At 32.0% G+C, this 12,111-nt stretch overlaps 1 protein-coding gene across 1 annotated transcript in view; it reads left to right on the top strand.

Moving 5' to 3' along the window:
* NDUFAF2 (NADH:ubiquinone oxidoreductase complex assembly factor 2) overlaps positions 1 to 12,111 on the top strand; it is a 179,342-nt gene that overhangs the window by 1,115 nt on the left and 166,116 nt on the right. The window lies entirely within an intron of this gene.

The following is a 12,111-nucleotide window of genomic DNA, read 5'->3' as shown; positions in this document are numbered from 1 at the left end:
ATAATAGTAACAACATTAATAATGAAAAGCACAAAGACCTTTTCAAAATTGTTTTATTTATTTCCTGCACACATTAATTGTATTTTATGATTTTTTTTCACTAACATTTGTTTTGCCTAGGCTTCTTCTGTAACTTATTTTAATATCTTAGACTTGTTTTCCTAATGAGCTTTTTAAACTGTCAGGGCAAAGAATATGCTGCTTTCGGCTTCCTGTCCCCAGACTGTCACTAATCTGATTTCTGATACTATAGTTTGCATTTTCTAGAATTTTATGGAAATGGAAATATATACTATGTCCCCCCCCCTCGGTTTTTTACTCAGCATAATGATTTTGAGATTCATCCACGTGTTTGTATTTACCAAAAATTTATCCCTTTTAATTGCTAATATTCCATGGTATGGATATGCCTTAATTTGTTCATCCATTCACCTCTTCACAGATATTTGAATTGTTTCCTGTTTGGGACTATTACAAATAAATTATGAACATCCATAAATGTCTTTTTATAGACAAATGCTTTTATTTCTCTTGATTACGTATCTTGAAGTGGAATGGCAGATAACTTATAGGTATATGTTTTACTTTTTAAGAAATTGCCAGAGCGATGGTACCATTTTGCATTGCAACCAGAATGTATGAGAGTTGCAATGTTCCACATTAACACTGGGTATGGTCACTAATTTTAGTCATTCTAGTTGATACATAGTAGACTGTATCAACTACTGTTCTATTGCTGTTTTTAAATTTTTATTTTCAGATGAAACAGTAAAATAGACTTTTTAAATTGGTGTGCAGTTCTATACTTTTTAACACATATACAAGATTCATGTATGGGGATCACAGCATACAGAACAACTCTCTTGCCCTCAGTAACTCCCTCATGCTAACCTTGCCTTACAATTTTTCCCCATTCCTAACTGTGGAAACCACCACTTTGTTCTTTGTCATTTAGCTTTTGTCTTTTTGAAAATGTTGCACACATCGAATCATAACCATAAGTAACTTTTTGAAACTGGTTTCTTCCACTCAGTGTAATGCCTTGAGATTCATTGCATATATCAATAGTTTGTTCCTTTTTATGCTGACTAGAGTTCCTTGTTATGGATGTTCTACAGTTTGTACATTTACCCATTGAAAGACATTTGGCTTGCTTCTAGTTTTGGGTACTTAAGAGTAGTACTGCAAGAAACATTCACATGTGGGTTTTATATGAACATAAGTTTTCATTTCCTATGGGTACATACCCAGGAGTGTGAATGCTGGATCATAGCAACTTCAGCCTGCTCTGTAAAATCTGAATAACAATATTTACCTAGCATCACAAGATATTTTTGCTACTCAAGAGAAACAAACAGGATAATGCAGCATTAAGATAATTAAATTTAATGTCAAAATCCATTTGAGTTAATTTTGGGAAGTCATTTACTTGGTGGTTGATTTCTTTTTCCTATGACTTGTAGTTGTTAGTGTAGAGATTACGCAAATACTTTGTTATATTTATTGTGAAGTGTATTATATTGTGTGGTTACTATAAATGTGCTTTTAAAAGTTAATTTTCAGTTCCTTATTACTTGTACGTAGAAATACAATTAATTTTTTTAATGTTAGTTAGCCATATCACAGCCTACTTTACTGTATTGCTTAGCTCTTTGCAGATTTGGGCATTATGTCAACTGCTGATAGAGACAGTTCTGGTTTTTTTCCTTTCCAACTTGTTTGCCTTTTATTTCCTTTCCCTTCCTGGTTGCACTGGATTAGACCTTCAGTATAATATTGAATAGAAGTGTTAAGAATAAATATTTTTTGCCTTATTTTCTATGTTAAAAGGAAAGAATTTAAAAAAATTATTAAGTATAAAATTTTTCAGATGCCCATCCTAAGGTTAACAAAGTTTCTTACAAATATTTGTAGTTTGCTGAGAGGCTTTTTTTTTTTTTTTTTTTTTGTGAGATTCATCAAATGCTTATTTACTTTTTTTTGTATCTATTACGATAATTCTATGGTGAATTATATTGACTTTTTAAAATTAATAGACTTTATTTTTTTAGATCAGTTTCAAAAAACTGAGTGAAAAATACTCAGATACTCCCTTTCCTTCTCTTCAGCAATTTCTCCCAGTATGGATATCTTGCATTAGTATTTGCTCTCTCTTCCCTCCCTCCTTTTCACTTAACTCCCTAGTGACCACTGATCTTTTCACTGTTTCTCTCTCTGGTTTGTCTTTTCCAATATGTCATATAGTTCTAATCATACAGCACATAACCTTTTTAGGTTGGATTTGTTTCACTTAGTAATATGCATTTAGTAATATTTAGTAATGTTTTTCTCCATGTCTTTTAGTTGCATAATAGCTCATTTGTTTTTATTGCTGAATAATATTCAATTGTATGGTGAAGCCATTGTTTGTGTATTAACGTGCTTATTGAAGGATATCTTGGTTGCTTCCAATTTGGATCACTTATGAATAAAGCTATTATAAATAATCATGTGCAGCTTTAATTTTTTTTTTTTTTTTTGCCTGAACATAAGTTTTCAACTTATTTGACATTGTCGAATGCTTTGAATGTTACATTTGTGGAGTAAACTCTATTTGGTTATGATACATTATCAGTTTTATTTTCTTGTTGCATTTGATATCCTGATATACACTATTGAGTTTATTTTGAGTTTTTTGTCCATGAGGATCTTGATCTCTAGTTTTTTTGTAATGTCTTTTTCTGGATTTATTATTGGGATTATGCTGGTCTCATAGAGTGAGTTGGATTGTGTTCCCTTCTCTTGAATTTTGTGGAAGAGTTTGGGAGAATTTGTATTGTTTCTTAATTGGCATAAATCACCTGAAAAGCCATCAGATCTTAAAGTTTTCTTTGTTGAAAGCTTTTAGATTACACATTAAGTAATTTAACAGATATAAGACTTCTCAGGCTATCTGTTTTGTCTTGTGTGAACTTTTGGTAGTTTGTGTCTTTCCAGGAGTTTGTCCTTTTTATCTAACATGTTGAGTTTATGGACTTCGAGTTATTCATAATAGCTCATCTTTATTTTTTGTTTAATGTTTGTAGAATTTGTAATGACATCCTTTCTTGCTTTCCTAACATTGATAAATTATGACTTCTCTTTTTCTTGGTCTTTCTGTTGCATGGTTTGTTAATTTTATTGAAGTTTTAAAGGAATCAACTTGGGGTTTCATTGATTTTTTTTTTTCCTCTGTGTTTTTTCATTGGTTTAACTTTTCTTTTTGATTCCTTTCTTCTCTCATTTGGTTTTATTTGTTCTTATTTTTATAGGTTGTTAAGATGAACACTGAGGTCATAATTTGAATTTTCTTCTTTTAAAAAATATGTTTTTGATCTTGTAGATTTCCTGAAAGCACTTTTTGGGCCATATTTCACAAATTTTTTTTTATCTTTTTTGAAAAATGTTCTCATGCACTTAAAATCTCTTATAGCTAGCACGTTGACCCATGCCTATAATCTCAGTGGCTTGGGAGGCTGAGACAGGAGGATCACAAGTTCAAAGCCACCCTTAGCAAAAGCAAGGCACTAAGCAACTCAGTGAGACCCTGTCTCTAAATAAAATACAAAACAGGACTAAGAATGGCTCAGTGGCCAAGTGCCCCTGAGACCACTCCATAGTAACCCTTCCCCAATCTTCTAATTTCTGTTTTTATTTTCTCTTTAACTCATATGATATTTACGATTGGCTTATTGGAGGGTGCAATGGGGCACGCCTGTTATCCCAGCTACTAAAAGACTGAGGCAAGAGGATCACAAGTTCCAGGCCAGTCTCAGGCATTTAGTGAGACCCAGTCTCAAAATAAAAAGGGCTGGGGATGTGCTCAGTGGTTAAGCACTCCTGTTCAATTCCTGGTACATAAATAAATAAATAAATAAGAAAGAAATTATAATCCACTCATTTTCATTGTTGTATACTGTTTTATAAATAAATATGCCACAATTTACTCATCCCTTCTACTGTTTACAAGGGATTTCTTCTTGATTTTTGCTGTTACTAATAGTCTGTTATAAATATTCTGGTCATGGAAAGACTTGTGTAAGAATGCTTATAGAACCCCTGTTAGTAAGTGCAAGGGAAAAGTTGTATCTGTACATATTTAGGGCATTCTAAAAATGTGATTTTGGGGTCAAAGGATATCCATTCATCTTTGACTATATTATAGTTCCAAATTGTTTTCCAGTGTTCTTACATCCCCTGAATTCATGTACTGTTGGTGGTGAGAAAATCAGAACTTCGTTGATGATATAGAAGAAATTAATCCCTGGTATACTACTGCCTAGTATCTCTGAGTGCTTGGGTTCTTAATCAGTAAAGCCAGAAGTACAGACATGTTATGGTCCATAAATACTATTAGGCATTTCCTAAAGCATTCCACTTTAAATCAAGGCAAAATCTCTGGTTTGTTTTACAATAAATTCCTCCAAAATGAGTCACCTATTTCCTTGATATGAAAGGTGATTTTTAAGAAATCTTGAATTTTCTTTGCATTGCATAAATTGTTGAGCATTTAACACTATTGGCACAAAAGAATATTTAAGAATTCTTTTAGAATTACCCTTTATTTTATTCATTTAGTGTGGTATTAGTCATCAAAGAACTATATTTTTCACATGAGGTATTATTTGATAAGAGAAAAGATAGGTAACTCAAAATGAATCTGGTAAGTATTATCTGGTCATGAATTTAAGTTTGGAACTGTTGTTGACATTTTTACCTTTTTAAAAAATTTATTGGTATTTCAAGATAAATAGATTGTGAATATAGTATCAGTTATCTATAATAAAAAGCTGTTAATCAACATTTTTGTTGAATTTTATTCTGTGGTAGATTATGTTGTTAAAGATTCCTCAAACTGACTTTAAAATGCTTTTGTTATTATACCCTTCTTATTTATATCTGAGTTTTATCTATTGGATTGTGTTTCTCTCATTTCAAAAGGTAGCTCTCTTCTAAGATAACTTATATTTATGTACTTGGTCTGGCTAGGTCATGTTTGGACCTTATTTTCTCATTTTAATCTGTTCCTTTTGCACATAGATTAAACGTTTATACCCAGTTAAAACTACTAGGCTAATTTTAAAGGAAGAACTTTTTAAATTGTTAATTTGCCAGTGGACTTAGTGATGTTCAAATTTAAGAGACAAAATGACTGGCGTAGAGCACTGTGCTGCACACCACACTTAGAAATGGTTGAAAATTTGGTGTCCAAATGGGGTAGTTCTTGTGATGTAAATTCATAGAAATTATATCTCTGATTATTATCTGTTACTGTTGAGAAGATTTATCCCATAAAGAAAAGATTTGGAAAGAGCTTCAAGTATTTGAAATATTGTTATGTAGAAAAGGATTAGACTCATCTTGCCTAACCGTTTAACCCAGAACATGAATCAGAGGGTTGATGATTAGCTTTCTTTGAGAAACAACCTACAGCCTGTTAGAACTGTGCTTGAAAAGAGTAGGGTGCTCTATGTTTAATTCTAACTGGGAGAATTTAGGGAGATAAGTAGCTGGAAGCATTTGATCATCACTTTGAGGGACATATAAGATTTCAGAAAAAGTGATAAAAGAGGACTCTGTTCACTATTAGGAAGGGGTAAGAATGCCACAGAGATTGGAAGGTAGTTCCATGTGGATTGACTGTAGCGTAGAAGAACAAGAAAAAACTTTAGTGTGGGAATAGAGATGGTTAGATTATCAAAGGCCTTGGATATTTTAAGCTTGAAGTTTGCACTTCATTCTGTAAATAGTAAATAGCCAGTGAAAGCATTTCAATAAGGAAAAGCTTGTGACATGGTTAGAGCTATTAGAGAAATGACTCCGGAGGCCCTGTGTAAGATAAACTAGAAGGGAGAGGAAGAGAGCTAAAATCTACTATTATATGCCAGCATTGCTATATTTACTATGATCCTTGAAAGAGATCCCATTAGACTGCAGTAATGGTATTGGAAAGAAAAAATAATAACATTAAGGGAAAAAGATAATAACATTAAAAATTAATTGAAGTACTGGAGTTGTGGCTCAGTGGTAGAGCACTTGCCTAACACACATAAAGTACTGGGTTTGATCCCCAGCACCACATTAAAAAAAAAAAAACAAAAAAAAAAACCTAAATAAACAAAATAAAGGTATTGCGCCCATCTACAACTAAAAATATTTTTTAAAAAATTAATTGAATGTAGCCTCTTATGAGTTGCATCTAGTCTGTTACTTTTCATAATTCTCAGTTTCAGTTGGTGTGACATCCTACAAGCTGTTCACATTAGTGAGAACTGAGATTTCCTGTGGGAGCATTGGTAACATTTCTAAATTACTTGGACTTAACCCTTACCATTTATGCCTTACTTTCAGCCCTGTCACTCTAAGCTTTTAGTTTCCTTGGACTTTTTGGAAAACCCAGATAGTTTCTTTGCTTGCCCATGCTGATCCACAGGCCAGTCACCACTGTGGAATTTGTTTTTCATCTCATTCTTTACCATTCATTAATTTTCTCATGTGACAAATATTTATTGAGCACTAACTGTATACATGTGCTATGAATTTCAGACCTATTAGCCTTATTTTCAGATCTTTTGATGGAACTTCTGTTTTCTTACATAGCTAAAACCTTTCCTATATAGTCTTTAATAAATTCAAATGATTTGAGGAAATTAAGGAGGTTAATATAAATCAATGGCTATTTTAATCAGAAGTTTGCATATTTGATTTGTAATATTAAGTAAGTATAAACACATTTTTCTTTCCATTTCATTCTCAACTTCCCATAACCTCTGGTTCTTTTAGTAATGCATGACTTAGTGGTAGTTACCATTTATTAAGTAATGATTATTTCATATCTTTACGACAACCATGTAACTAGGGATCATAATCCTTAATTTAAGCATGAAATGATAGTTCATATACTAGAAGGGAGGTATAAAGTAGGTGCTGAAAAAGCAGCTGTTCAATGAATCAAGATATTTATGGACCCAGAATTATAAAAATGCTAACAAAATAAAATGTTTAAAGACCACAGGAGATGATTAAGTATTTTTATAAAATTTTAAAACAGATAATTAAGTTCTGCTTTGATAAATGAGCCAAGGATTAAAATGTTTCTATTAAAAAGAAGAGTATCTTTCCATGGTATCATCAGTCTTCTAAGTGGTTCAGGTTAGGACTTGCCTTAGTCAAATATCCTTCTAAACTTAGTTTCATTAGCATCATCAAACTTGTGAATACACTCAGTGTTATTTGTCTTTCCAGGATGAATATATCATTATCTAATCATTCAAAACCTGTATCAACCACTGTTGTGTGTAATTGATTTGTTAAGTCTCTTTGTTTTAGATGATGTCACCTCAACCTATTTGCATTTATTTTTTTTTTCCTATTTGCATTTAGAATTTAAAATATACCTAAATTGTAATGAGTTATAGTTAATAGAAATAGTTACAATCAGAAAAAATCAGCAGGTCAGAATTATAAATCAGATGTTTTTGTTTTAGTAGATAATAGGAAGATAAAGATAGAGCTCTCTTGAATGTGGTAGCTGCTCTTTAACATTGGAAATAGTAAAGATATTTCAGTTTTTCCAGCAGATGGCAGCATTGTTCCAAAATTATAGCTTTGGCAGTTTATTAAGTAATTTTTTTCTCTTTAAACTGAAGGAATAATCTTTTGTCTAAAATAATCAGATCTCATTTTTTTTTACTCCAAATAAACTCTGCATTACTATTTTGTAAATTAACTTTTATTACAAAGATTTTATTTAAAGTGACAATATATATTATCCCTGTAGTACAGTGATGTAAATGGCAACTATATTTTGAAGAATCGACCAACAAATTTAAAATCATATATATAATTTTTAACATTAAGTAATATTCTGTCCTGAGTTTATTAGAGATCATATAATGTAATCATAACCATTGACATCATCAAATTGATAAAGCTTCTTAAAGGGTTTTATGATTTTAACGAAAATACTTACTTTGAAATATGTTGTTGAAAACAAAATAATTGTAAAGTTTTTATATAGGCCATTGTTTTAGGCCCATGCACTTTTCTGATCTTCATTTTTAAATTTTAATTTTTTATGTTTTCTTCAAGATTATTTCTCAATTGCCTTCTGAATTCCCTCAGTTTATGTGTGTAATGTGTTTAAATACTTGATTGTATTTTGGTGAAGGGGAGAAAAACATTATTTCCCCAGTAGTTCATGATTGCATTCCTATCTTATATCAATAGAACCACATCTGTATCATACTTTCAACCAGAGAAAAAAAAGGAAGATGAAATATATTCACAAGTCACACATGTATGTCAGTCCTTTATGCTGGCTTAAAAATGAATTTAATGAACTTTAATTTCAAATTCTGAATTTTCTGTCAGGGAAATGTGTGCTCTTTAAGCAGAAATGGAAAGTAATAAAGGATGATTGAGTAAGCTGTGTTATCTTTTTCTAGGTGAGACTGAAAATACTTCATAGAAAAAGAGTTACTTGTCCTCTTTTGCTTTGAGAATGCTTTATAATTACTTTATATTAAGAATAGTAATATCAATAACAGCAACGATTAGTGTTTATTAAATAATGTGCTTTAGGCACATTTTCTAGCAGTTGTTAGGACTCTAGTTAGTATTTGCAGAAGAATTATAAAAAATGAAGAAAATTAATGTATCTACTGTTAAAATTGTCAAGGTCACTTTGTGGTAAAACTCAATTTGTATTCTCATATTTGCACAGAACTCAGTGTTTTGTTATTGTAAATCAGATGAAATATCATTTTTCCTATCCCTCTCAATTTTCAGAGAACTATTCAGTTCATCATTTCTGCTGCTATTTGAAGGCTTTCTAAGTATAAGTTACTTTGCAAGAGTTACTAATATGAGTTGACATAGTTGCTTTTTAGCGTTCACAATTGAATGAGGTTTGGTAGAGAAATATCTTCAGAACTGTGTCAGTCTTCACTAGTTGATTATTAGAATGAGCCTCCATTTTTTATAAAATAATGTGGGACTATATATATATATATATATATTTTTTTTTTTTTTTTTTTAAGGTAGTTCTTACCATTGTAAGCAAAAAGACTTTTTCTTTGCTTTTGTCTTTATTGTTTCCAGGTGACTGGTGCCTCCATCTTGTGGTCCAAATGATAAATTACACCCTTTCCCAGAAATTCTAATTATGTGTGTGTATATATACACACACACATATACCTATGTAGTCTATGGACCTTTATCTTATTTATTTATTTGTGTGTGGTGCTGAGAATCGAATCCAGTTCCTCTCACATGCCAGGCAAGCGCTCTACCACTGAACCACAACCCCAACCCCTCTAATTAAGCTTTTTTGCACTTTAGCTGAATATGTTGACATAAATAATTTATTTTCTATTCCAGTCTCCCAGTACTGGGGATCAGACCAGGGGTACTTCACCACAGAGTTATATCCTCAGCTCTTTTTACTTTTTATTATGAAACAGGATCTTGTTGAGTTGTTGAGGCTCACCTCTGACTTTTAATCTTCTTTCCTCAGCCTCCCAAATAGCTGGGATTACAAGTATGCATGGTTTATTTTCTGTTTCATTTATTAAAAATATGACTCTGAGGGACGCGGTGGCACCCAAGCCTGTAATTCTAGTAGCCTAGAAGGCTGAGGCAGGAGAATCATGGGTTCAAAGCTGGCCTTAGCAATTTAGCAAAGCCCTAAGCAACTCAGAGAGATCCTGTCTCTAAATTTATTAAAAAAAGGACTAAGGATGTGGCTCAGTTGTTAAGGGCCCATGGGTTCAATCTCCATTACCAAAAAACAAACAAAATATGTAACTGATTAAATATCCTTCCGTCATCCTCCTTCTGGGACTTTGCATTGAAAATCATTTCTCTTTTTCACATATTTTCTCTTTCCCCCTTCACTACTCCTCAAAGAAAATATGATACTGCTGAAAAGCACCTCTTAAAGTGACCCATTTAAGAATAGTGTTGTATGTATATGTGTGTGTATATACATACATAAAGAATTATTGTGGAGATGATGGTGGTATGTGAGAGAGAAGGTGGGGGAGAGGAAGAGAGGGAGGGAGGAAGGGAAGTTTGATTAGCACTTTGTTTTGAAAAATGAAACCTAAATCTTCAGGGAAGTTTACTGTATATTTGTAACTATAAGCTAATTATGAGAATTGAGAATGAATTATTTGTTTCCTCACAAATTTATTGAAGTTTCATTGATAAATAAAAAGTATATATTGGGGCTGGGGTTGTAGCTCAGAGGTAGAGTGCTTGCCTGGCATGTGTGAGGCACTGGGTTCTATTCTCAGTACCACATATAAATAAATGAATAAAATGAAGGTTCATCAATATCTAAAAAAATATTTTTAAAAGGTATATATTGTTTACAGTGTTTAATGTGATATTTTGATATAGATATGTACTGTAGAATGAGCAAAGCGAGCTGATTAACATGTCTATCACTCACACAATTTGTGTGTGTGTGAGAGAGAGAGGTGAGTAAGTACAGATATTTTTTATATAGATCTGACAAAATTATGACAGCACTTTATGACATCCTTCATTTCATATTTGTCTTTGAGTACAATTTTTAAAAAGTGTTCTTTTTTTTTACAAAATTTGAAGGCATCACCAAATTTTTCTAAGGATTTTTATTAATCTGTATTCATTATCCTATGAGTCACTTTTCATGTTCTAATCCTTGTTGGTGTATCTTGACCACTTTCTCATTTAGAAATGAATAATTTTCTTGTGATTCTGTATTACTTTATAGACCATGAAACTTTATCTTTTGCAAGATTTGCAATTTCACTTTGCATTCCTCTTATGGTATATTTATTTATAAACATTAGAAGAAATTGGAGAGATTGACTAATAAAGAGATTATCTTAAAAGGTTGTAGGAATCCTGATTGAGTAAATGTTCAAATGTGGATTAATATTTAAAGTGATATAGTAAGTATTTTTATTCATGTTTAGACTATTCCTTTCCCAGAATTTCTGGACTTTAAATACCTCTGCAGTTTGCCTTCCTCTCACTGGCAAGATTTTTGGTATTATAGCCTACTTACTTTATTCTTCATCTAGAATTCACCATTCCCTAATGTTGTACTTTGTACCATATACCATCAAATTTTAAATGATTGCCTGGGTAACTGGGTCCTTGACTCTGTTCTTTTGGACAATGTCTGTATTGTAGCAGGTGATCAATAAAATATGTTCATCTATTTGGCAATTTTTTTTGCATGCCTGATGTGTGCCAGGCACAGTTCTAGACATTTAAGATATATTAGAAAACAGAACATTAAAAAATTCATCCCCTCCTGTAGCAAAGGGAGTCTCAGTCAGATGTTTAAAAAAATACAGGAAAAGTGTAAGTAAATTATGTAATTGTTACAGTGTGGCACATGCTAAAAGAAAAGAAGGTATCAAAAGAAGAAATCAGGGGATCAGGAGTGCTGGAGATAGGGAATGGGTTGAGATTTTAAATGGGATAGTGAGGGGTTCTTCATTCAGAAGGTAATATTTGAACAAAGACTTGAAGGAAGTTAAAAAGTTAGACAAGTGGATATCTGCATCAAGAGTACACCACCCTTCAGAGAATAGCAAATTAGTAAATTAGCTTTTACTCTGAATAAAATGGGGATATATTGCAGAGTGTTGAGGAGTAACGTAATTTGATTTATGATTTTGAAAGAATTGCTTCAGGGTTTTATTGAGAATAGACTGGTCAGATTGAAGCAGGAAGGTCATTTAAAAGACTTTTGGTTGGTTTAATTCTTCAACATAATAAGAGACTTATAGAAAAGTCACAAGAATAATATAGAGTTCTTACGTACTTTCCCCAGCTATTTTACCATATTTGATTTACTTATCTTTCTTTCAATTAAAAAAAATTAACAAGTAAAACTCATAGATAACATGGTATCTTCTTTTTTAATGAATATTTTTATTTTATTTACTAATTTTTATGTGGTGCTGCTGAGGATTAAACCCAGCACCTCACATGTGCTAGGCAAGTGCTCTACCACTGAGCTACAGCCCCGCCCAGATAACATGATATCTTGATGTAGGTACATTGTAGAATGGCTAAATCAAGCTAACA

This window comes from Sciurus vulgaris (assembly GCF_902686455.1).
Source record: "Sciurus vulgaris genome assembly, chromosome: 6".
NCBI lineage: Eukaryota > Metazoa > Chordata > Mammalia > Rodentia > Sciuridae > Sciurus > Sciurus vulgaris.
The sequence above is the reverse complement of the archived record's forward strand: the minus strand, read 5'-3'. Positions and strand labels throughout refer to the sequence as shown.